General features: G+C 47.0%; 1 protein-coding gene across 8 annotated transcripts in view; it reads right to left on the bottom strand.

Moving 5' to 3' along the window:
* Positions 1-22681, bottom strand: part of RREB1 (ras responsive element binding protein 1) — a 305141-nt gene that overhangs the window by 270960 nt on the left and 11500 nt on the right. For 2 of the 8 annotated variants that reach the window (XM_033934748.1, XM_033934742.1), the window contains exon 1: positions 4882-5255. The exons of 5 other annotated variants lie outside the window; for them this stretch is intronic. The gene's annotated coding sequence lies outside the window, so the exon portion shown is untranslated. Of the gene's footprint in view, positions 1-4881; positions 5257-22681 lie in introns of those variants that run through there. One more of the 8 variants, XM_033934753.1, reaches the window with a different exon arrangement.

The raw sequence follows: 22681 nt of genomic DNA on the forward strand, positions 1-22681 counted from the left end.
GTTTGTGATATGCAGCACACAGTTTGTGATATACTGCCATAAAATCGTTCCAGGCAAACTACCAGACATGTGGTAGGCAAAGAGTTGGCATACTCAGTCAAGTGTGGCATGCCAAGTTTACACTTAAATTTCTGCCAGAAATTGATTTTATTTTCATTTTTATTTAAAGTATTACAGTGTTTCTTTGATTTTTTTTTTTTTTGCTGGTGCTTGAGTTCTGGTTAACAGAGTCTACTGTACATAAATCCTAAAAAATAATAATATTCTAAACCAATTGATTTTTATTACATTATCAATATCATGAAATATATTGACATTTAATAACTCATAACACCCATTCAAAAATTGTAATGTGCTCTAGGGGCCCCTTTTATCAAGCTGCGTGCTAGAGATTTTTAGCGTGAGTCAGTGCGGTAAATGCTTCGATGCTCATAGAATTCCTATGAGCATTTAGCGCCTCGGACCATGGTGGAAATCTCTACCGAAACTTAGTAAAAGAGGGCCATAATGAAAATCAACTGATTTACAATATTTATGAAAGAAGCATTAAGTAATGTATATTTTAGCTTCAATCTAGGGCCTGTTTTACAAAGCCGCGCGGCAACAGCCCCGAAGCCCTTTAAATCTCTAAGGGCTTCGGGGTCGTTACCGCACGGCTTTGTAAAACAGGCCCTTAGTGTTATTAATATTATATATTGAGAAGCTACACTGAGGTTTTCCCATACTGAAAGTGTTTTTTGATTAATAAATAATAACATCTGGTAGGCCAGAACCAAAGACCACAGCTTCATACTCCGATGGTTGCTTGACCCCCACCTGCCTGATAAGAGGAAGTAGGATGTTAATACCACTTCACAGTTACAAAGTCTTCAAACCTGGAATCTCTCAGTCTTTATAGTTCAGATCACAAGCTTCAAATCAGTTCTGTTGGAATTCAAAACTCTATCCTGCTCCAGAATTCAACATGGAAACACTGAACAAAAAGGCAACGAGCCTGCAACTCCTTCATGAGTGTCCGAGTTCAGTCTAAGCGGCTATATTAAACAAGTTGAGTTTTCAGGATTATCTAATAAATATGCATGAGCTACATCTTTATGCATACCTTCTCTCCTATATACAAATTTATCTCATGCATATTCACTAGCATTTCATAGTACTTACGGTGCAGCTGTCAAAGGACTGAACTTGGACACTCCAATACAGGCTATTTCACCCTCTCTAATACTCAGTTCCCTACTGTCCCCTGCAGTTTCTGCTGAGAGTTTTTGTTTTATATTTTCACTCTGGTAAGTTCCCGTTGGGATATTTTTGCTTTATATTTCCTTCTGTCAGTCCCCATTGGCTGCTCTCTGATGTTACATATTTAAAGTGCGTGCCTCTCAGCTTGTTCCTTTATGACCCAGAAACACTTGGAACAATAACAAGGCTGGTGTTCCTCAGCAGCATTCATTCACGCCGTTGTTCTTTAATTCGGGTGGTTCCTGAAGAAAAGGTTTTGTTCCTCGAAACGGAGCTCTGTAGAGCGAGTACAAGTGGAGTCTAAAATTTATACAGACAACTTGTGCCCCACATCGACGCACTGACTGGACTATTAAAGCTAAGTGCAGTCAACATTTTTTTCATTGAATCTATCTGGCTTTTCACAAACATTTTTGTACAATATTCACAGGGAGTGTATATTTATATATACATACAATTATCACTGTACAGTACATGATTATTTGATTAGTGCACAAAGAATGTATATTAATTTAAAGCACACTAGGGATATCCTGGGATACTGTGCAGCCTATAGTCAAGTCTAACCACTATTTAAACTTGGACCAAAATTGTAGAGCTTTTAGTATTGCTCTTTTCAGCTATACCGTCACACTGAGGCTATCCCACATAAACAAATATTTAATAATATCATTATTATCATTGTACAATAGTTAATATACCTTCCTGGAGATATCTGTACTTGTATTTTGAATTTTGTTTGAAAAAAAGACAGGCCTGTTTGGCCTTGAGTTGTTAGGATTTGAGAGTTTTATGGCTATAATTTTGGTAATATACTTTTTAAACATTTAGCATGGATTTCGACTCAGCTGGAAGTGTGAGTAAGGGAGAGGCCACTGCCTCCACCCCAAAATATTAGAATTGCATAACATAAGAATATGATGGTTTATAAACCCACTAATATATATATATGTTAAAAAACAACAACACTACACCCCCATAGTAAACACTATTTTAATTTTAAAAACGCATAGCTGTCCAGATAAACATTTTTCTGTATTATTAGCAGTTACTGTTAAGGCTCAGGTAAGTTTTCTGCCAATCAAAACCCTGCAACACCACTTGACAGGGTTCTTATTGGTTTACATGCTAGAAACCCAAGACCTGGGATTTTACATATTTCAACATTTCTATGTCCTCAACATCCAAAACAAAACTAGTGCCTTCCTGCGGTTATATTGGTACAGTGGGGTCAATTTTTAAACTAGATCATTTATAGTGATTGGCAAGAGCAGGCTTTCCTTTGGCTCCTGGTGCTTTTTATACCAGCATGACTAAGCATTCACTCTTGATCCCGTTTAATGCACTGCAATCCATATTTCTGACACCAAAACAGAGGACTCTGAAGCATTTAACACAATGGTGTCACACAGTCTCTTTCAGAGCCATTATATAGTAGAGATGCTGAGCCACTCCTCAAAAGCTTATACCAAGAGGAGAAAGTCCCTGTGAAAAGGCAGGTTCAGTGTTCACTCCTAGCAAAACAGGGAAGTCGCTGAACCCTGGCAATGTATTATTTTGTTGTGATACGAGAGCAATACGAATTAAAAAAAATTTTTTAAATACACCCAACCTCCTACTGAAATTAATCCCTTTTGCAGTCATTCAACTGTTTGGAACTGGCCCAAACTGACAAGACTCCTTAAAGCAGTGGTTCCCAACCCTGTCCTGGAGGAACACCAGGCCAATTGGGTTTTCAGGCTAGCCCTAATGAATATGCATGAAGCAAATTTGCATGCCTATCACTTTCATCATATGCAAATCTTTCTCATGCATATTCATTAGGGCTAGCCTGAAAACCCGATTGGCCTGGTGTTCCTCCAGGACAGGGTTGGGAATCACTGCCTTAAAGAACCACAGAGCTGACAAGTTATCCAGTTCCAGGAGGGGAACTTTTTGGCCAGACCTAGGTTTTAAACTTACCGTATTTTTCAGACCATAAGACGCACTGGACCATAAGATGCACCCACCTGTAGAAGAGGAAAAACCAAGAAAAAAAAATTTGGTTCAGAATTTTTTTCTTCTTGGTTTTTCCTCCTCTACACATAGGTGTGTCTGGTGCTGGGAAGCCCAAAGCCCGCAGCCGCTCACAGCTGGCCAAAGCTTGAAACCGCCTGTAGCCCACAGCCGCCCAAAGCTCCCCGGTACCTTTTTTAGTGGTGGTGGGCCAGCGCGGTCTTCTGGACGGCTGCCTTTGTCTTAGAAGAGCGACACACAATGTAGGAGTGCGACCTTTGCACTTCCTGCTTGGTCCAGCGCCGCTCTGTGACTGACTGCAGTCAGTTCCGGGGGGGGGGGGCGCAGTGTAGATGCACCCCCTTTTTTTAGGGGGTGTCTTATGGTCCGAAAAATACGGTATATTTCAAAGCAACATGGTATTTGTAGTCCATGATTCTACCCACTGAAATCAGTGCAACAGGTCCCATAATGCATCAGGATGAGACTGGAAAAAAATTTAGGACTGATTTAACAATCTCCTTCCTGGAACTGGATAACTTGGAAGTTCTGGAACCATAAGGTATTTGAATAAAGCTAGACCCAGCCCACAAGGTTCAAAATCAGCTAGGGATGCAGTCATAGGAGGGCCATACACTTCCACTTTAGAAGTCATGTCCATCCAATCAGCAGTATGGACCAACGAAAAAAGAACTGGGGGTAGAGCCCCCCATGTTAATTCAAACCCCACCCCAAAAAATCATCTCATCCCAAATGCAATAAAACTAACCCATATATGTTATTTGCTGAAAACTGGAACTTTTGATGTTAGGTACAAATGCTGACACTGAGCACCATGAAGATAGCCTTATCTCCATCGCCAGTATGAACTGGGTCTCAACTGTACAGGACCGCTTCAGCAGACACATCACACACAGCTGCAGTCTACCAACTTGAATCCTCACAAAGATAAAAGAGATTATGTCACAGAAAAACATAACATTTGTTTATAGAACTTAGATTCTGAAAACCTAATATTGCATTGTTGTTCACAATACTGATGTTACACCTTGGCTATACTGGTTTGAGTATTAAGGCTGAATTGAGTTTTTTTAAAATAAGGGGAAGATTCTCTAATGTTCATGGTAAAATCCGACGGGCCTGCTCTCACAGCCGCTATTGTAATGATTTCAAAAAGGCGAGTCATTCTTTAAAAAAACTGCACATGCAAATGAGGTTCACAGAGGGTCTAAATTTGAATATGCTGATTGCTGGCGAAAAAAAAAAGGACCACAATCAAAGATCAGCAGTAGCATGCCCATCCCCTCTCGCCACTGCCGTCAAGCAAACACTCCCCCCCCCACCCCCCCCGACACCCTCGCTATCCTGCCGTAAAGCAATCTCTCGACAGCGGGAGGGATGCCCACCGCAACATCAATAACCCCCCCCCGTGCCTCTGACAATCCCCCTCTACCTTGTTCATGATGGCTGGCAGGAGAGATGCCAAACCCCTCTGGCCAGCAGGCCCACCTCTTCAAAATGGTGGGACTTCCCCTCCCTGGTGCATCCTACTAATGGCTGAACAAGAGCATAAAAAGGAAGGAGGAAGAGAGAAGAAAACTAGAGGAGAACATTACCATCTTAACCCCTGCCCTTTACTGTACTTACTTCCATCGTTTTTATTGTTGCAAGGGACACACTACATTGAAAATAAGCTTTTTACAAGATCAGGCAATTTTGTTGCTTTATCAATCCCCATGTGTTTTTAAATGGGCAACGTGGATCAGCCTTGTAGCTTCGTTGGCACTGCCACGTTACAGGCACTCAGTTCATTTTCCAAGTTAGGTCTCCCACTTTCCAGGTTGGCTGGGAATGCTGTTGAGGCAGTGTTCACTGCCTTCACCTGAGAATGTTATGATTATCATCATGACTGCCAGGACCCCAGACCAGAACCTTTGCTGCAGTAAGATTAGGCATATTGCCCGGAGGAAAGGAAATGCAGAAGAGCATGAGCAGAGTTTAGGGTTGTAGGGCAATGCCTCTTCGCACTAATTAAAAACACCGAAATGCTGCACAGGACCTGCAATGAGCCCAATTCCTTGCAGGCATTTCCTAGGATGGACCCAGGCTTGCAAAGTACAAATTGCAAGCCACACCCTTAAATTTTCATCCTATGCTATTGCTGGTGCAGTCTGAAGATGGAGATTCTGATTAGCCAGAAGAGTGGCAACAGAAGGGAGAAAGATAGGGGGGATGCAGTACAAAAAGAAGACTGTGTACAACCTGTAGGGCAGAGGACAATGGGGAGATGTTGCAGTATAGGGGTTAGAAATGGTTTGAGAGAAAAAATGGTGACATTATAGAATATGCAAGGCAGGAAATGAAAGGAGTGAAATTTCCCACCTCTTCATCCATAATCTAACCTCCGTACCCCTTGCCTCCCTCACCCAAAAAATACCATATTCTCTCTAATATTCACCCTGGCTATTATTAGAAACAATGAGTTTTCTGAACTTTATTAACAGCCCATCCTAAAGTCAAAATTTCTCTCCTTCAAAGAAACCAGCACTGTTCTCCTCCACCTCAAGACTACTTTCATTTCATTTTAGTTATTCAATTTTCTATACCATTTTCCCAGGAGAGCTCAGAACGGTTTACATGAGTTTATTCAGGTACTCAAGCACTTTCCCCTGTCTGTCCCAGTGGGCTTACAATCCGTCTAATGTGCCTGGGGCAATGGGGGGATTAAGTGACTTACCCAGGGTCACAAGGAGCAGCATGGGTTTGAACCCACAACCCCAGGGTGCTGAGCCTGTAGCTTTAACCACTGCACCACATTTCTCATCTTACCTGTCCTCATGGTTATCGCACTTGGCTGGTACAGGGCCTTAAGTATTTGCACATGCTCAAAACCCCACAATGGCCCATGTCAAAAACGGAGTAAAGGTAAGAAGATGGAGGAGAGCAATGCTGATTACTGCAAATTCTGGGGGGATGGGCTTTATTGGAAGAATTAAATTTGGCTTTTAAGATGACATTTACAAGTCGAAGCTGAAAGAGAAGGTGGACAATTATTAGAGAAAATATGGTGGTGGAAATTTTTTTTCTATAAGAAATGCCCCATGTAGCTATGAATGAGACCTGATGATATCAGATCCCAGCCTTGCTTCTGAGCAGGAGAGAAAAAGCTTGCTTGGACAAAAATAGTGCCATAAGTCAAGATGCCATTTTGTGTTTTAATTGGCTCTTAAAAATTTGGCCTGGTTCAAAATATTCTTAAAAACCTCAAGCATAGCACATATCTAGATCAAGGATTCTCAAACCACAGAACAAAAAGCTTGTTTTTCAGGCCTACCATCATTCTCCCTTCCCATGGCTACATCCAACCCACAGAAGAAGTTTTAATTTCTGTCATACGATGCAATAGCATGAAAAGACAGGCAGGATTCCCATGACCTAGCAGCAGCAGAACAGCTGGCCAGACTCATGCCAATGAAGAAAGTTGCTGGAAGGGAGGTCAGGCCCAGCCCTGCCAGAAGAATATTAAGATGACACCAAGGTTGCAGGAGATAAGTGAGGATAAGGGAGGAGGGAGTGCCCCTCACAAAACTCAGGGGAAGATTCCCAAAGCTTTGCAGTAAAAATTGACGGGCTGCTTTGAAGCCATTCTTGTGACGATTTTAAATAGGCGAGTCATTCTCCAAAAACTGTGCATGCAAATGAGGTTCGCGGAGCAGAACATAGACTCGCTAAATTTACTTGAGATGAGTCACGATCAGCACATGTACAGAATACACCCAATTTTTTTTAAAAACCCAAATCAAAGATCGGCAGGAAAGATGCCCACAATCCTGCCGCGTCATACAACTTCCCAATACTCAGTGGCAGTGGGAGAGATACCCACTCTCTCCCCCCCCCCAACTTTCCCCTTATGCCCCTGACTCTACACACACACATCCACAACGGGAGAGATGCCCATTCTTTCCCGCCGTTGCCCAACCCCCCCCAACTCTCCCCATGCCTGTACTATACACACACACACCCCGCAGCAGGAGAGATGCCCTCTCTCTCCTGCCATGCCGCATAACCTTCCAACACCCACCCTTGACAGTGGCAGAGATGCCCACTCTCTTCCCACTGTCGCCAAACCCCAACTTTCCCCCTGTGCCCCCGACTCTACAACCCCTCCCCACCCCGCAGCAGGAGAGATGCTCATTCTCTCACACCGTTGCCCAACTCCCCCCCCCAACTTTCCCCATGTGCTGGACTCTAACCCCCCCCCCAACTTTCCCCATGCCCTGGACTCTACCCCCCCCCCCCCCGCAGCGGGAGAGATGCCCACTCTCTTCTGCCATTACTCAACCCCTTGACAAATCCCCCTGTGCCCCCAACGACACCCCCCGCCCCTCTCTTATTCAGGAAGTCCAGCCAGAGGGATGCTTACCTGCTGCAGTTGGCAGGCCCACCTCTTACAAAATAGCAGGCCTTCCCCTTCCCGGTGCGGGGCCTAAGATTCTGATTGGCCCAGGTTGCTTAAAGGGAGGAGTTGTTGGGGGAAGGGGTTGGGCAACGTCTATAGAAAGTAGACATCTCTCCCATTGTGGGGGGTGGGATGTAGAGTCAGAGTCACGGGGGGAGTTGGGCGACTGTGGGAGAGAGTGGGTCACTCTCCCACTGCTGGCAGAGGGGGGGTAGCAGTGTCAGACGATCGTGCAATGCAGCAGGAGAGAGTAGGCATCTCTCCTACTGATCTTCAAGAGCTTAAACCTGTTGGCAAATTTTGGTCGCAAATGTGGCACAGTGAGATTAAAGAATGTGATTATAGAGAATCGCTTGGAGTGCTCATTTTAATATTAATGACCTTGATGTACTATGTTTTCATAGCAGTATTAGAGACTGCTAGAAAACTCATAAAAGACCATGGTAAGCCGTTTTGATAATCTGGCGCTAAAATACATGCACCAGGAAGGGAAAGGCCCACCATTTTTGGAGTGGCAGGGCTACGAGCAGGAAAAACTAGGCATCCCTCCTGCTGACATCTTAATGTACAGGTATGGGGATGGTTCGTGGGTGGAGGGGGTGGATCAGGGGACAGAGCAAGATGGCATCCAGTGGAAGGAGGGAGTGGACATCCCTCCTGTCAACTTTTTGTAAAGTAGGGGAGGGGTCCTGGAGGGAGGAGTAAGTCAGTTTGGCTGGTGGGCAGTGGGCATCTCTCCTGTTGATTTTTATTAAAGTACAGGAGGGGGGTCACGGCAGCAGGAAGGAGTGGGCATCCCTCCTGCTTATATTTATGTCCCAGGGGCTTGGCTCAACTTTATGGCCAGATGCGTGTGTTACACACACAACATCTGTGCCCATAGAAAAATTAAAAACAAGCAGACCCGTGAGTTTTTTCCGGTCAGTATTTGCAGTCTGCTTATGGTACTGCAAATGTTAGGCCATCAATCAGATGGCTTGTTTTAATATTAATTACCTCATTTTAATAGTAATGAGGCTGTTTGCATGGCAGAGTCGGACTTTTGTACAACCGCACGGAAAACCACACGGTGAGCTGCTTTCAACATCAGGTTGGCAAATTCCAACAGTCGCTAAACCAGTCAAACTGGAAGAGGAAACAGGGTTGGAGAAGGTATCTTGGAAGGATGTCAGGGAGAAAGGAGGGAAATGGGAGCAGAAAGGAGAGGAATATTTGGGATTTTGAGAAAAAGGAAAGACAGAACCAGTGCCATCTGCTCCCTCACCAATCTGACCTTTGTGATGGGAAACAGAAAGCATAAACATCACAGCCCGATCTGCTTCCAAAATATGGTGGTTTGAATGGAGGTCAAATCATTACATTAAAGGCCTGTGCAGCAAAGGAAGCAACCTGAGACAGGGCCACATTGTGATTGTTGTTGTTTTCTGGGTCTCGCTGTATCTGAGTAAGTAGAACCAACATTTCAGCCACCAGATTTTGCATCTAGAAAAAGAGGATGTGTGGCTATGCCCTGCTCTACCTCCCAGCCCTGCCCTGTTTTTTTAAACTGCTCTGCTCTGCTATGTTGCTACTGCTTTAAGGGCAGTATATTAAATGCCTGGAATAAATAAGATAAATAAATTCTGCACTGTTCTATTTTCAACATACGAGTATTTCCATTATGTTGCCCAACACCAGTGTAAGACTAACAGGTCTGTAAATTTCTGCTTTACCCTTATTTCCACATTTGTGAACCGGAGTCTTTTGATGAATTCAAGACTGGTACACTCCCGGATTGACTGTGCCGCGTGTTGTAGGAATGTAGGGGTAAGGATGATTTATAAAGAATTGTCAAAACTCTCCTACTGTTGTAACAAGTTATTGTTATGTTGCTGCAATTAATCACAACTCATATGCTAGATTTCATGCTGCGAACAGAATTTGTCCTATTATTGTAAGTGTCTGTGCCTATATCGTTAAAAGTGCCTTACCAATCGTCTTGTTGCTGTAATAAGCCCCAGCGCATATATCCGATTTTCCATACTGTGTCTTGAAATTCTCTTTATTATTATATGAAGAATGTGCCCGTATCTTATCATTAACTCAAAATATGTTTGTCTTATCCTTATTTGAAGATCTTACTCCAACTATCTTATCCAGTGGCATCGTAAGGAGGGATGGGGGGGCAACAGCATCGTGTTGGTGGGGGTGCAGATACCTTTCCGCCCTGCCACACCATGCCATGCTTGCGCCATCCTCCCCCCACCCCATACCTCTGTAGATCTCTGCTAGCACAAGCAACGTCTCCTGCCTGTTGCCTGCAGCAGCCCGATTCCCCTTTGAATCACTTCCAGGTCATGGGGCCAGGAGGTGACATCAAAGGGAAATCCAACACTGGTGCGAGGAGCATGCTAGAGAAAAGCCACTCAAGCTGGTGAAGATATAGAGGTATGAGGGGGAGGGAGAACATGAGTGTGGTGTGGAGAGCAGGAAGGAGTGGGGGCACCTCCTACTCTTACTATGCCACTGATCTTCTCACTAACCTTTATTATGTATGTAAACTTGTAACCCGTTCTGGGATCTTTAGGGAGGATGGGCTACAAAATCAAATAAATAAATACTGTGGCTAGAAAATGGGTGGTAAGGAGAATAAGATACTGAGCAGGTCTTACAGACAAAGCAGGGCAATAACTTACATGATGAATTGGGAGGCAGCAGTGGAGATGAAGAGAAGGAGAAGCTATTGAGAGAGAACTGAATAAGGCCGGTCAGTTTAAGGGGATGTTTCTAAGGAGTCATGCCAAGGACAGAAAATAGTACATAAGGCACCAGATGTACAAAAAGCACAGTTACTTACTATAACAGGTGTTATCCAGGGACAGCAGGCAGATATTCTCTACATGTGGGTGACATCACCGACAGAGCCCCCTAGTGGACGTTTTTGCAATCAGACTTGCTTGAAGACCTTCAAGCTTGCAATTGGCCCGCGCGTGCCCCTCCCGCCCGGTCTAGGGCATGCGTCTCCTCAGCGTGGCCTCAGTTCAGATAGCTAGCAAAGAAGCCAACCACGGGGAGGTGGGTGGGTTGCGAGAATATCTGCCTGCTGTCCCTGGATAACACCTGTTACGGTAAGTAACTGTGCTTTATCCCAGGACAAGCAGGCAGCATATTCTCTACATGTGGGAGACCTCCAAGCTAACCAGAATGGGATGGAGGGAGAGTTGGCAATTTAGGAGAACAGATTTTGCAAAACGGACTGGCCAAAATGGCCATCACGTCTGGAGAAAGCATCCAGACAGTAGTGCGAGGTAAACGTATGAACCGAGGACCAAGTGGCAGCCTTACAGATTTCCTTAATCGGAGTCGAGCAGAGGAAAGCAACAGACGCCGCCATCGCTCTGACCTTGTGGCCCGTGACTCGACCCGGCAGGTATAGACCAGCCTGAGCGTAACAGAAAGAGATACAAGCAGCAGACCAGTTAGAAATGGTCCGCTTAGAAACAGAGCGACCCAAGCGATTAGGATGAAAGAGAGGAACAGCTGGGGAGAAGATGATGAGGAGCGGTGCGCTTCAAGTACAAAGCCAGCGCACTCTTACAATCAAGAGAATGCAGAACCACTTCTCCAGGGTGAGAATGGGGCTTCAGGAAAAACACAGGAAGAACAATGGATTGGTTGATATGAAACTCAGAAACAACCTTAGGCAGGAACTTAGATGGGCACGGAGAACCACCTTATCATGATGGAAGACAGTGAAAGGTGGATCCGCAACTAAGACTTGAAGCTCACTGACCCGACGGGCAGAAGTGAGAGCAATAAGAAATACAATCTTCCAAGTAAGAAACTTCAAGTGAGCCCGCGCAAGCGGTTCGAATGGGGGTTTCATCAATTGAGCAAGGAAGGACTACATTAAGATCCCAAGCCACAGGAGGAGGTTTAAGAGGCGGATGAACATGGAAAAGGCCTTTCATGAAGCGGGAAACCACAGGATGAGCAGAGATAGCCTTCCCGTCAATCGGCTGATGAAAAGCAGCAATGGCACTAAGGTGGACTCGAACCGAAGAGGACTTGAGTCCAGCGCCAGACAAGTGTAACAGATAATCCAGGACAGCAAGTAAGGAGGCAGACAGCAGCTCCTGCTGCCTAGTAGCACACCAGGAAGAAAAACGGGTCCACTTCTGATGGTAACATTGGTGAGTGGACTCCTTCCAAGACGCCTCCAGACTGCCAGCACAGGCTGTGAGAACTGGAACGAGGGCATTAAGTCTCGAGGAACCAAGCTGTAAAGTGCAGAGACTGAAGGTTGGGATGAAATAGAGAACCTCGACTCTGCGTAAGCAGAGAAGGAAAAATAGGCAGAAGAAGAGGCTCCCTGGAACTGAATTGCAACAGAAGGGTGAATCACGGCTGTCGGGGCCACTGAGGAGCTATCAGAATCATGGTGGCACTCGTGGACTTGAGCCTGACGAGAGTCTTCAGAATCAGAGGGAATGGAGGGACTGCATACAGAAACAGGTGCATCCAGTCCAGCAGAAAAGCATCTGCCTCAAGCCTGAGAGGGGTGTAAACACTGGAGCAGAAGCGGGGCAACTTGTGATTGAGGGGGGGATGCGAACAGATCGACGTCCAGAGTTCCCCAATGAACAAATACCCGACGCAGGGTCAAGGAATGGATGGACCACTCGTGAGGCTGCAGAAGACGACTCAACTTGTCCGCCAGACAATTGTGCTGGCCCTGAATGTAGACCACGCGAAGGAATATGTTGCGGTGGATGGCCCAATCCCAGAACCGCATCGCCTCCTGGCATAGGGACCGGGATCCGGACCCCGTTCCCCCCTGTTTGTTGATATAATACATGGCGACCTGGTTGTCCTTGCGAACCAGCACCACTCGGTCGCAAAGCAGGTGACAAAAAGCTTTCAAGGCGAGGAAAATCACTAGAAGCTCCAGTAGACTGATGTGACAAAGGCGGTTGGCACTGGACCAAAGACCCTTTGTGCGAAGACCGTCCAGATGAGCCCCCCAAGCATAGGTCGACGAATCCGTCGTGAGGACCTTCTGCAGAGGAGGAGCATGAAATAGAAAACCTCTGGAAAGATTGGAAGAAAGCATCCACCAATGGAGAGACTGCTTCAACAAAGGAGTCACGACAATGAATCGAGAGACACGATCCCGATCCTGATTCCATTGGGACGCTAGAGTCCATTGAAGAATACAGAGGTGAAGTTTGGCAAAAGGAGTCACGTGAACCTTGGAGGCCATGTGACCTAGGAGGACCATCATGAGCTGAGCCGGGGCCGAGGACAGATGGGCAACCCTCCGGCATAAGCGAACAACGGCCTCCTGCCGAGGCCGAGGCAAGAAGGAGGATGAGTCTGCTGGGAGGATTTTATTCTGGTGTTCCACTGGTCCGGGGAACCTCCTCGACCGCCTGAAGGCGAAGAAGGGCCTGAGCTTCCTGCAGAAGGAGAGGCAGCTGAAGCCGAGCAGAAGGAAACTCTCTTGGAGGCAGGTCCGGAGGTACGTGACTGAAGTGAAGGGAGTACCCTTCCCGGATGATAAAAAGCACCCAACTGTCGGTGGTAAGACTTTCCCACTGGGCATAGAAATGATGGAGACGACCCCGATGGGAAGGGGGAGAAGGCTCCAGGAGGAAGGGAGCTCAAAGGCTCGGACCGGAATTGTCAAAAAGATGGCCCAGTATTCACCAGAGCCGGCGGCTGGGCCTTAGTTTGATGCTGCTGCTGTTGCTGTGGCCGCTTCGAAGGAGGCCAAGAGAAGGCAGGAGTAGATTTCTGTAGGTACCTCCTGAGAGGAATTTTGTATTGCCGAGCCAGAGGGGCTTTCGGTTAAGTTTCACCAGGGAGGCAAAGGACCATTCATGGTCCGAGAGGCACTTGGTGGCCGCTTCGATGGAATCATCGAAGAGCTCATGACCCACACACGGGAGGTTGGCAAGACGATCCTGTAGATTCGGATCCATATCCACAATCTGGAGCCAAGCGTGGCGACGAATGGCGATTGCAAAGGCCATGACCCTCGATGACAGCTCGAAGGCATCATAGGTCGCCTGAAACATATTAAGGCGGAGCTGGGAGAGGGTCTCCTTGAGGAGACTAAACTCCTGCCACCGAGAATCTGGCACAGCTTCCCGGAACGAGCCGAGGGCATCCACACAGAACCGGAGGTAGGACATGAAGATAAAATTATAGTTTAGGACACGATTCGCCATCATTGAGTTTTGATAAAGACGGCGACCAAATTTGTCCATCGTAGGGCCCTCCCTGCCCAGAGGGACGGCAGCATAAACCTTCTTCAAGGAAGACTCAACCACCAAGGATTGGTGAGAAAACTGAGAACTTTCAAACCCCTTAACCAGGATCGTCCGGTAACGGGACTCCAACTTGGAGGGAATGGCTGTGACTGCATATGGGGTCTCCAGGCTCCAGAGAAAAGTCTGCCGGAGAACCTGGTGCAAAGGCAATCATAGCGCCTCACGGGGCGGATGATCAACACCCATTTCCGCCAGGTATTGCTGGGTATAACGGGACTCAGACTGGAGGTCCATGTTCAAGGCCCTACTCATGTCAGAGATGAAACGAGTAAAGGAGGAGTTTCAAGAAGAAGACACATCCTCTTGAGGAGACCCCAAGCGAGATCTGGGAGCAGCTGAGAAAGAGGTTTTGAAGAAGACCCCTTAGAGGCTGGCAGCTGCCTCGATGGGGAACACACACTAGAGTCCAACTCGAGGACAAACGTGTGCCTGGAAGGTTTCGCGGTCGGAGACCTGGCCCGAAGGGGCGGAGAAGAGCGGGGCTTTTTAGGAGGGGCAAGCCACGACATAGCAGCAGGGGAAAAACGGGCCCCTGGCCTGGACCCCCGAAAAGTCCCAGGTGACTCGGGGGATGAAGAATCACTCAAGGGAACCCGGCGAGTCTTGCGGGCATGGCCTCGAGATACGAGGGGATGCTCAGGCTGGTCAGACCGAGACTGGGTCGAGACCGAGGTCAGAGGTGTCGAAGTCGGGACCAGGTGGCTCACCACCGAGGAAAGCTGCGTAGTAAGTATAATTAAGCATGTCCTCGAACATAGGCACTGAGACCAAAGGTGGTTGGGTCTTAGATGCAGCAGTGCGCTCCTTTGGGGGCGACCTCGAGGAAGAGTATTCCCTACGTGAGGAGGCATGCTTAGAGTGATGTCTCGAAGACGCCAACAAGGCAGCACTGACATGACTCCAAGGTAGGCTTCTTTGCCGGTACACCTGAGGAGGAAAGAAGAGACTTACCCGAGGCCGAGGCACCCGAGGGCGCTGAGGCCGAGCTCGAGGCCTGTTCCGCAGGATCCATGGGGCCAAAGAGTTGGAGAATCTTGGCCACCCTCCTACGAAGAGCCTGTGGTTGCAAAGTCGCACAACGGGGACACCACTCAGCGCGATGCTCTGCACCCAGGCATTCCACACACCAACGATGAGGGTCGGTGATGGAGATAACCCGGTTGCACTTAGTACAGTTTTTAAACCCGGAACGAGGCCGGGACATCAGAAGAAAATATGGCCGCGGCCCCGCGAGGCTAGGCGGCCAGAGTAAGACCGGGAACTCGGTCAAAAATATGCGAACTGAAAAAACGAAAAAGAAAGGAAAATAAAGACGCGGGCACAGCGACTCAACTGAAACTAACCAAACAAGCCGTGGTGCAAGAGGGACAACGATATCGCGCGAAGCAAGGGAGCAGTGCTTTTGGCTCCGCGGAAAACAGAGAACTGAGGCCACGCTGAGGAGACGCATGCCCTAGACCAGGCGGGAGGAGTACGCGCGCATGCGTGGGCCAATCGCAAGCTTGCGAAAACGTCCACTAGGGGGCTCCGTCGGTGACATCACCCACATGTAGAGAATATGCTGCCTGATTGTCCTGGGATAAAAGGGTTTCCCCCCACACTGAGTCTACAGGAAAACTGCTTAGTACAGAGGGCCCAGTGCAACATTAACCATCAACAGGAATCTCTTGACCCCTAGTTTACCCTGCCTGCTCTCCTTCACTGATCTTCTCACTTTATCTGGTTCTGTCTTGAGTGTGCCTGAATTCTGTCTCTGTGCTGCTGAACTATTCTAGGTATCCATCAACTCCACTAAAGTAGTGTTTTCCCACATTTTCATTCAGCCTTCTCCTTTCAACCTCAAACACAACCTCTCGTGCTTGAGCTTCTGTATTTATTTTGTACACAGGCTACCACAGCTTTTCTCATTGGCCAGTACACTAGGTTGTCTTACTATATCAAAGGTCAGAGAAACAGACTCAGTCTCAAATCCTGAAACGTTAAAGACACCTGTATTTAAATTTTCTACAAAAGAAAAAAAAAAAATAAATTCTGATATTCCTCTTTAAATGTGGATGACTAAGTTCAAGCCAAACCCTATTTAGACATGTTTCGATTGAGCAAGAGCACCACTTAAGGAGACTCTGTCTATTCATACGCATAGGTTTACAAAATGTACAAAGAAATCAATGTTGAGAAAAATAGGAAGCTCAGAGAAGATGAGATGAGTGTACGGCAGGAATCCCAAGCCCCAAGAAACAGGAAGAACAGCAAGATTATATGAGCAGTGAAGGACATCCTAAATGTTCTATGTGGATCCCCAGACCTATGGCACAGGAATAAAGGGGCAGCCATGGGAATTGAAAATAGATTGTGCAGTGGGAATATACTATGTAGTGGTAATCCCAAAGCCTCACAACACAGGAAGAAGTGTATAGGCCATAGTCAAGAACCAGAGCTCAATTTAAGAGTAGTAAGGGCAGGGTCGAAGAAAATGAATTGGGGGGGGGAGGGGAAGGATGGAGTGAGGGGTGGTTGGTTGCCTGAGTCAGAAAACGAAAGCAAGAAAACTGCAATTGTGCACATTTCATCTTCCACTTTATTTAAATATTTTTTTTAATGTGTATAGCAGAAATGTAGCCAGACCTCAGTTTGGGAGGATGCTCTGAGTGGGTCTGATCCACACATTTTCACTGTGTTCCCCTCACCCTACTGAAACAATAACTACTTTGACTGGTAGGGACCCCTGGGCTCCGGCAGCTGAAGAGTGCTTTCTGGACAAGTCCCAAGCAGACTCATCCTCCCAGCAGTAAACAGCATGTTTCCATCCGCCAACACTTGCACCCTCACGGTGCATGCTCAGTTCAACTGGTATCCCTCATACACGGGAGTTCCAAGTGAACTGAGCATGCTCGGGAGGGAGGGGGCATGTCGCCATTGGCAGCTGGAAACGCACCACTGACTGCCAGGAGAATGAATCTGCTTGGGACTTCAGAAAGGACTCTTCAGCTGGCGGGGCCAGGGGAACCCAGACAGCTACATTAACAATGGTTGTCACCACTGGGTGGGTCTGAAGAGAAATTGAATGGACCAAAGGTGTATACTACTACTACTATTATTTATCACTTTTATAGCGCTGAAAGTTATACACAGCGCTACACATTTTGACTTTTAATAGCTGGTTCCTGCTCAGAAGAGTTTACAGTCTAACTTGGCCAGACATGACATATAAGGCTCCTTGTACTAAGGTGCGCTAGCGTTTTTAGCGCACGCAGGATATTACCATGCGCTACGCTATTCCACGCATTAATGCCCTAACGCAGCTTCGTAAAAGGAGATCAAAGGGTTGAAAGCAGTCTCAAACAGGTGGGCTTTTAACGTGGAGGGACATAATCAAAACATACATCTTAGTCTGATTTGGACGTAGGGCGCTAGTCGCTCAAAGTTGACAGTGGGAAAATGTCTATTCTCGAAAAGTACGTCTAAAATATTTTTTTTCAAAAATCATCAATCTATACATCCAGGCGGTTGATCGTCCAGACCTCCAATACGTCCATATTTATAGCACATTCTTGACCAAAATATTATCTCAAGTCCGAAACGTCCAGAACAAGACCATTTGTACGTTGGAGGGGCCAGCATTGCGATGAACTGGCAACAGAGCAGTGGGGCACCTTACAGAGCAGTGCTGTAAACTTCACAAAAAGGATGCCACAAACATCTCACCAGAACTCCCTTATAGGTTATGGTGAGCTCCCCAAAACCCACTATACCTACCTGTCTATAACCCCAATAGCCCTTATGGCTGCAGGAAGCACCTATATATCAGTATAGGGTTTTTTTTTTTTGGGGGGGGGGAGTTTGGTGGGTGCACATGTTCTACCATAAATGCAGTAGTTGGAGTGGCTTATGGGCATGAGTCCTCCTCTCTATGGTTCACTAGCCCATCCCCCAGGCTATTTAAGACGCTGTGTGCAGCACTACTAGGCTTTCCTATAGCAGGTGCTGATGTTCCAGAGGCAGGTATGTATGTTTTTATTCTGAACTTTGTGGGGGTGCGACAGGGGAAGTGAGTATGGGGGGAGTGTGTGTGGGCCTTTACTTTGTCTGTGCAGTGGTTATCTGGTCACTTTGGATACTTTTTGGGGACTTATACTTGTCTTTACATCGTCTAACTCACAACTTATAAGTTTTGCCTAGGCAGTCTCGTTAAACATTCAATTATCCCTGCAGGACAACCAAGTCTAGGTCAGCCCATATCCCGCCCTAATCACCCCTCTAAAAATGCCCCTTTCAGCTCTGGGTGCACAGCGGGATTGAGAGGCCTAAAATGTCCCCGGATACATCCAAAAAAAAGCCATTTAGATTATTGGCACTTGGACAACCTCCTGTCTTTTAGATCGTCCAAGTGCCAACTTGGACAGGTTTTTAGACGTATTTAAGTTTTGATTATGAGCCCCTTAGTGTATAGGGGGATCATATATATTCCCAGCCTTGCGAAGTATTATCTATCTGAAAAGAGCTAGTCAGCCAAAATGATTGCATTATTTCCTGACAAATATAGTTAGAATTACCGTATTTTCACGTAGATAACGCGTACCAGTGTAAAACGTGCACACGGGTATAGCGTGCGGGAAACCGAAATATATGTAAAAAAAATTTTGTATACCACGCATGCAGCCCGACTCTCCCGTTGCCGCCCGACTCTCCTTTCGCCCGCCCCGACTCTCCTCTGGCCACCCCGACTCTCCTTTCGCCCGCACCGACTCTCCTCTCCCCCTTGAAGTCCTGTCCCCACCCTGAAAGCCTGATGCCCCCCCCGATGTCCGATTCACCACCCCCCACAGGACCACTCGCACCCCCACTCTGAAGGACCGCTCGCACGCACCCCCACCCTGAAGGACCGCTCGTACCCCCACAGCCTCCCGACCCCCCCTCCCATCATGTAGAAGCTCCTACCGGTGTCCTGCTGCTTCCTCTTGGCGGTCCCGCCCTTTCTCTCACGTCAAGTCCTCTTGCCCTGCCGACTCCCCGACACGATCAGGGCAAGAGGGAGCTCAAGCCCTCTTGCCCCCCCGACTCCCCGACACGATCGGGGCAAAAGGGAGCCCAAGCCCTCTTGCCCCGCCGACTCCCCAACTCCCCGACAATATCGGGCCAGGAGGGAGCCCAAGCCCTCCTGGCTCTGGCGACCCCCCCCCCCCACGCTAGTTGTTCGGGCCAGGAGGGAGCCCAAACCCTCCTGGCCACGGCGACCCCCTACCCCCACCCCGCACTACATTACGGGCAGGAGGGATCCCAGGCCCTCCTGCCCTCGACGCAAACCCCCCTCCCCCCAACGACCGCCCCCCCCAAGAACCATGTGCCCAAGGCCCCGCCCCCAGGAGGGACCTAAGGCTCCCGGGCCTATTATGATTGGCCCAGGCGCCTTAGGCCCCACCAGTAGGCGGAGCTTTGGGACGGATGGGCCAATCCGGCCTAATTACGTTGTTGGCTGCCTGCCGGACAGGCGGGTTTGGCTCCCGTCGTGTCGGGGAGTCGGGGAGTCGGCGGGGCAAGAGGGCTTGACGTCAGAGAAAGGGCGGGACCACCGGAAGAGGAAGCAGCGCAGGCGCAGGGCTCACAGAAGGGCCGGGACCGCCAAGAGGAAGCAGCAGGACACCGGTAGGAGCTTCTACATGATGGGGGGGGGTCCGGAGGCTGTGGGGGTGCGAGCGGTCCTTCAGGCTGGGGGTGCGGGTGGGAGTGCGTGCAAGAGGTCTTTCGGGGTGGGGGTGCGTGCGAGCGGTCCTTCAGGGTGGGGGTGCGAGCAGTCCTGCGGGGGGGTGAATCGGACGTCGGGGGGGAACTATATAAAAAAAAATTTTGTACAACGCACTCACGCGTATAACACGCAAGGTTATGCACGGTTTGTAAAAATCGTGTATAATGCGCGCGTTATATGCGTGAAAATACGGTATCTCAGAATGCAGGGTCTCTAAAACTTTTTTTTTTAATCTCCGGCACATTAAACAGAACAAATATTTTTTGCAGCACACTAAAAATGAAGCAAATGTTTTTTTGCGGCATATTATAATTGAAATTATAAAATTGCAGAATCAACAAAAAATTAACCCCCTCTTTTACTAAGGTGCGCTATGCTTTTTAGCACGCGGTAAATATTATCGTGCGCTAATCACGCACTAAACGCTAACGCGTGCATGTTATCTCATGGACACGTTAGCGGTTAGTGCATGGTTTGATTTAGCGCGCGCTAAAACGCTTAGTGCACCTTAAGAGTCATTTAAAGTTCTTTAAGCTATGTATGGGTAATTGTAATAAAGGTGAAACTAAAGTAAATAGAACTGCTAATCAATGCAATTGATGTGCTTGTTTTTGAGCACAAATTAACTCAAAATACAGCTCAATAGTTGACAAACAAACATGCATTTTATCATACACCATCTGCAGTCATAAGAACATAAGAAGTTGCCTCCGCTGAGTCAGACCAGAGGTCCATCTCGCCCAGCGGTCCGCTCCCGCGGCGGCCCATCAGGTCTATTGCCTGAGCAGTGGTCCCTGACTATTTCTATAACCTACCTCTACTCCTATCCCTATAACCTACCTCTACTTCTATCTGTACCCCTGAATCCCTTTGTCCTCTAGGAACCTATCCAAACCTATCCAAGTCATTCTCTTTTGTTTCTATTTAATTTCTGTCAGAGCTGAAAATCCAAGTTCGCAAAGATAAGAAGATCCAAATGGTAACAAAGACTTGATTATTTTGTTGCTCAACTTAGGATAACTATTGCATAAAAAATAAAACAAAAATTACTTGCCGTTGGTTTTCAAGGACCAATCATGTCAAAGAATGATACTTGTCTGGGTAGTTTTATTCTTACGAACACAGACGCTCATAACATTGACAAGACTCTTACGTACACGATATACATGTCCTCTATTCTAGTTTATATTTATGAAGGGAATTTTAAAATTCTGGAATATCTTGTGGCACACCCGGAAACTCTTTGGGGTACACAGTTTGAAAGACACTGCCATAATGTATCTACTAACAATTTTTGAGGACAAAATATTCAGTGTGCTTCTCTTCTCTAGGAGAGATGTTCAAAAAAATGTTTCCACCAGGTCAACCTTCTGAGGCCCCCATGCTGTATGAGATCAATACATAAAGCTGTTGTAAACACAACCATGTAGAGTAAACATACGTTAATGGGCACAGAATGCACAGAGAGGTTCAATGCAGCCCTGAGTAATTTGCCCAGTGCACAAGAATGCAGAGTCTATTAAAAAATGCATTGTTAATGAGACCATTAGGTATTTTGCTGCAATGCAGGGAAGTAAAAGGGATTTCAACATGTATACAATGCAAGAAATTCACTACCAGGTCCAAGGCAACATAGAAGGGTTACTTGAGAGGATTTTATGCCAGTTTTCTTGTTTTTCTGCAACCACAAGTACCTGTAACTTTAAAAGGCAGAATGGAATAACAGCTAAGCCCAGAGGTAAAATATACCGTATATACTTAAATATAAACCCATCCAAATATAAACAGAGGTAACCTTTTTCCCTCTAGAAAAGGTGAAAAAAAAAAAAAAGGTTGATTCGAACATAAACTGAACTCAAATCAGCCTCACAAGGTTACTGTGGGAGTGAGTGGCCTAGTGGTTAGCGCTGCTGCCTCTGCACCCTGAGGTTATGAGTTCAATCCTAGCCTGCTCCTTGCGCCTCTCACCAAGTTACTTAATTCCTCTATTGCCTCAGGTACCACAGTTAGATTGTGAGCCTGCCAGGACAGATAGGGAAAATACTTAAAGAGTACCTGATTACTATTCAATGTATTGTAATCGTTTTGGGTGAATCTCTTCATGAAAAGGTGATAAATAAGCATAGCAACCACTGTGTATAGTGGCATACTAAGAGGGAGGGGGCAAATTGCCCTGGGTTCAAGCTCCTTCCCCCCTTCCCATCCCCAGTATCTCTTTAAATCTTTGTCAGCAAGAGAAACGTTGCCAAATCTTGTGCCCCTCTGAAATCACTTCCGGGGCACAGGGCCAGGAAGTGATGTCAGAAGGAAAACCAACACCAGTATGAGCAACAGGTCAGAGAAGCAGCTTGCACTGGCAAAGATTTTAAAAGGTACAGGGGTGGGGGGGGGGAAGGGAGGGCACGAGTGTGGTGTGGGGGGTGTATGTGGAAGCAGCGGGGGTGGGGGGCGGGGGGACGCCACCAACTCTACTCTCGCTACGTGACTGACTGTGGGAACTCACATCAGTTATTTTGAGTAGTGAATCTGCACAGGGCAGGAGCATAGGAGGATCACTCTTGCCCTGGCTCACCACTGAACTAGCATAGGCTCAGCGAGAGGCCTTCAATGGGTCTGAGGAGGAGGGAAGATTCAAATATAAACCAAGACCCCCATTTTTTTAGTATATACAATATGTACTGTGCACATGCCTGAAGAAAACAAAAGACCAGCACATATCTGCACATGTTTTGCACATAAATATCAAACTTGTAGAAATTTTATGTGAAAGCAATTTTTACAAGGCAAATATTTTATGTGCAGAATAGCTTGCACAGATGTGCTATTTTCTTCAAACATATTCACAGTGAAGCCATCTTTACTGCAGAACCTTTGTGTCATGTGTCCCACAGGCTTTCTCTGATCTAGCACGCAAACTCTGTGCACTTTCAA

Source organism: Geotrypetes seraphini, chromosome 2 (genome assembly GCF_902459505.1).
Source record: "Geotrypetes seraphini chromosome 2, aGeoSer1.1, whole genome shotgun sequence".
NCBI classification, from domain to species: Eukaryota; Metazoa; Chordata; class Amphibia; order Gymnophiona; family Dermophiidae; genus Geotrypetes; species Geotrypetes seraphini.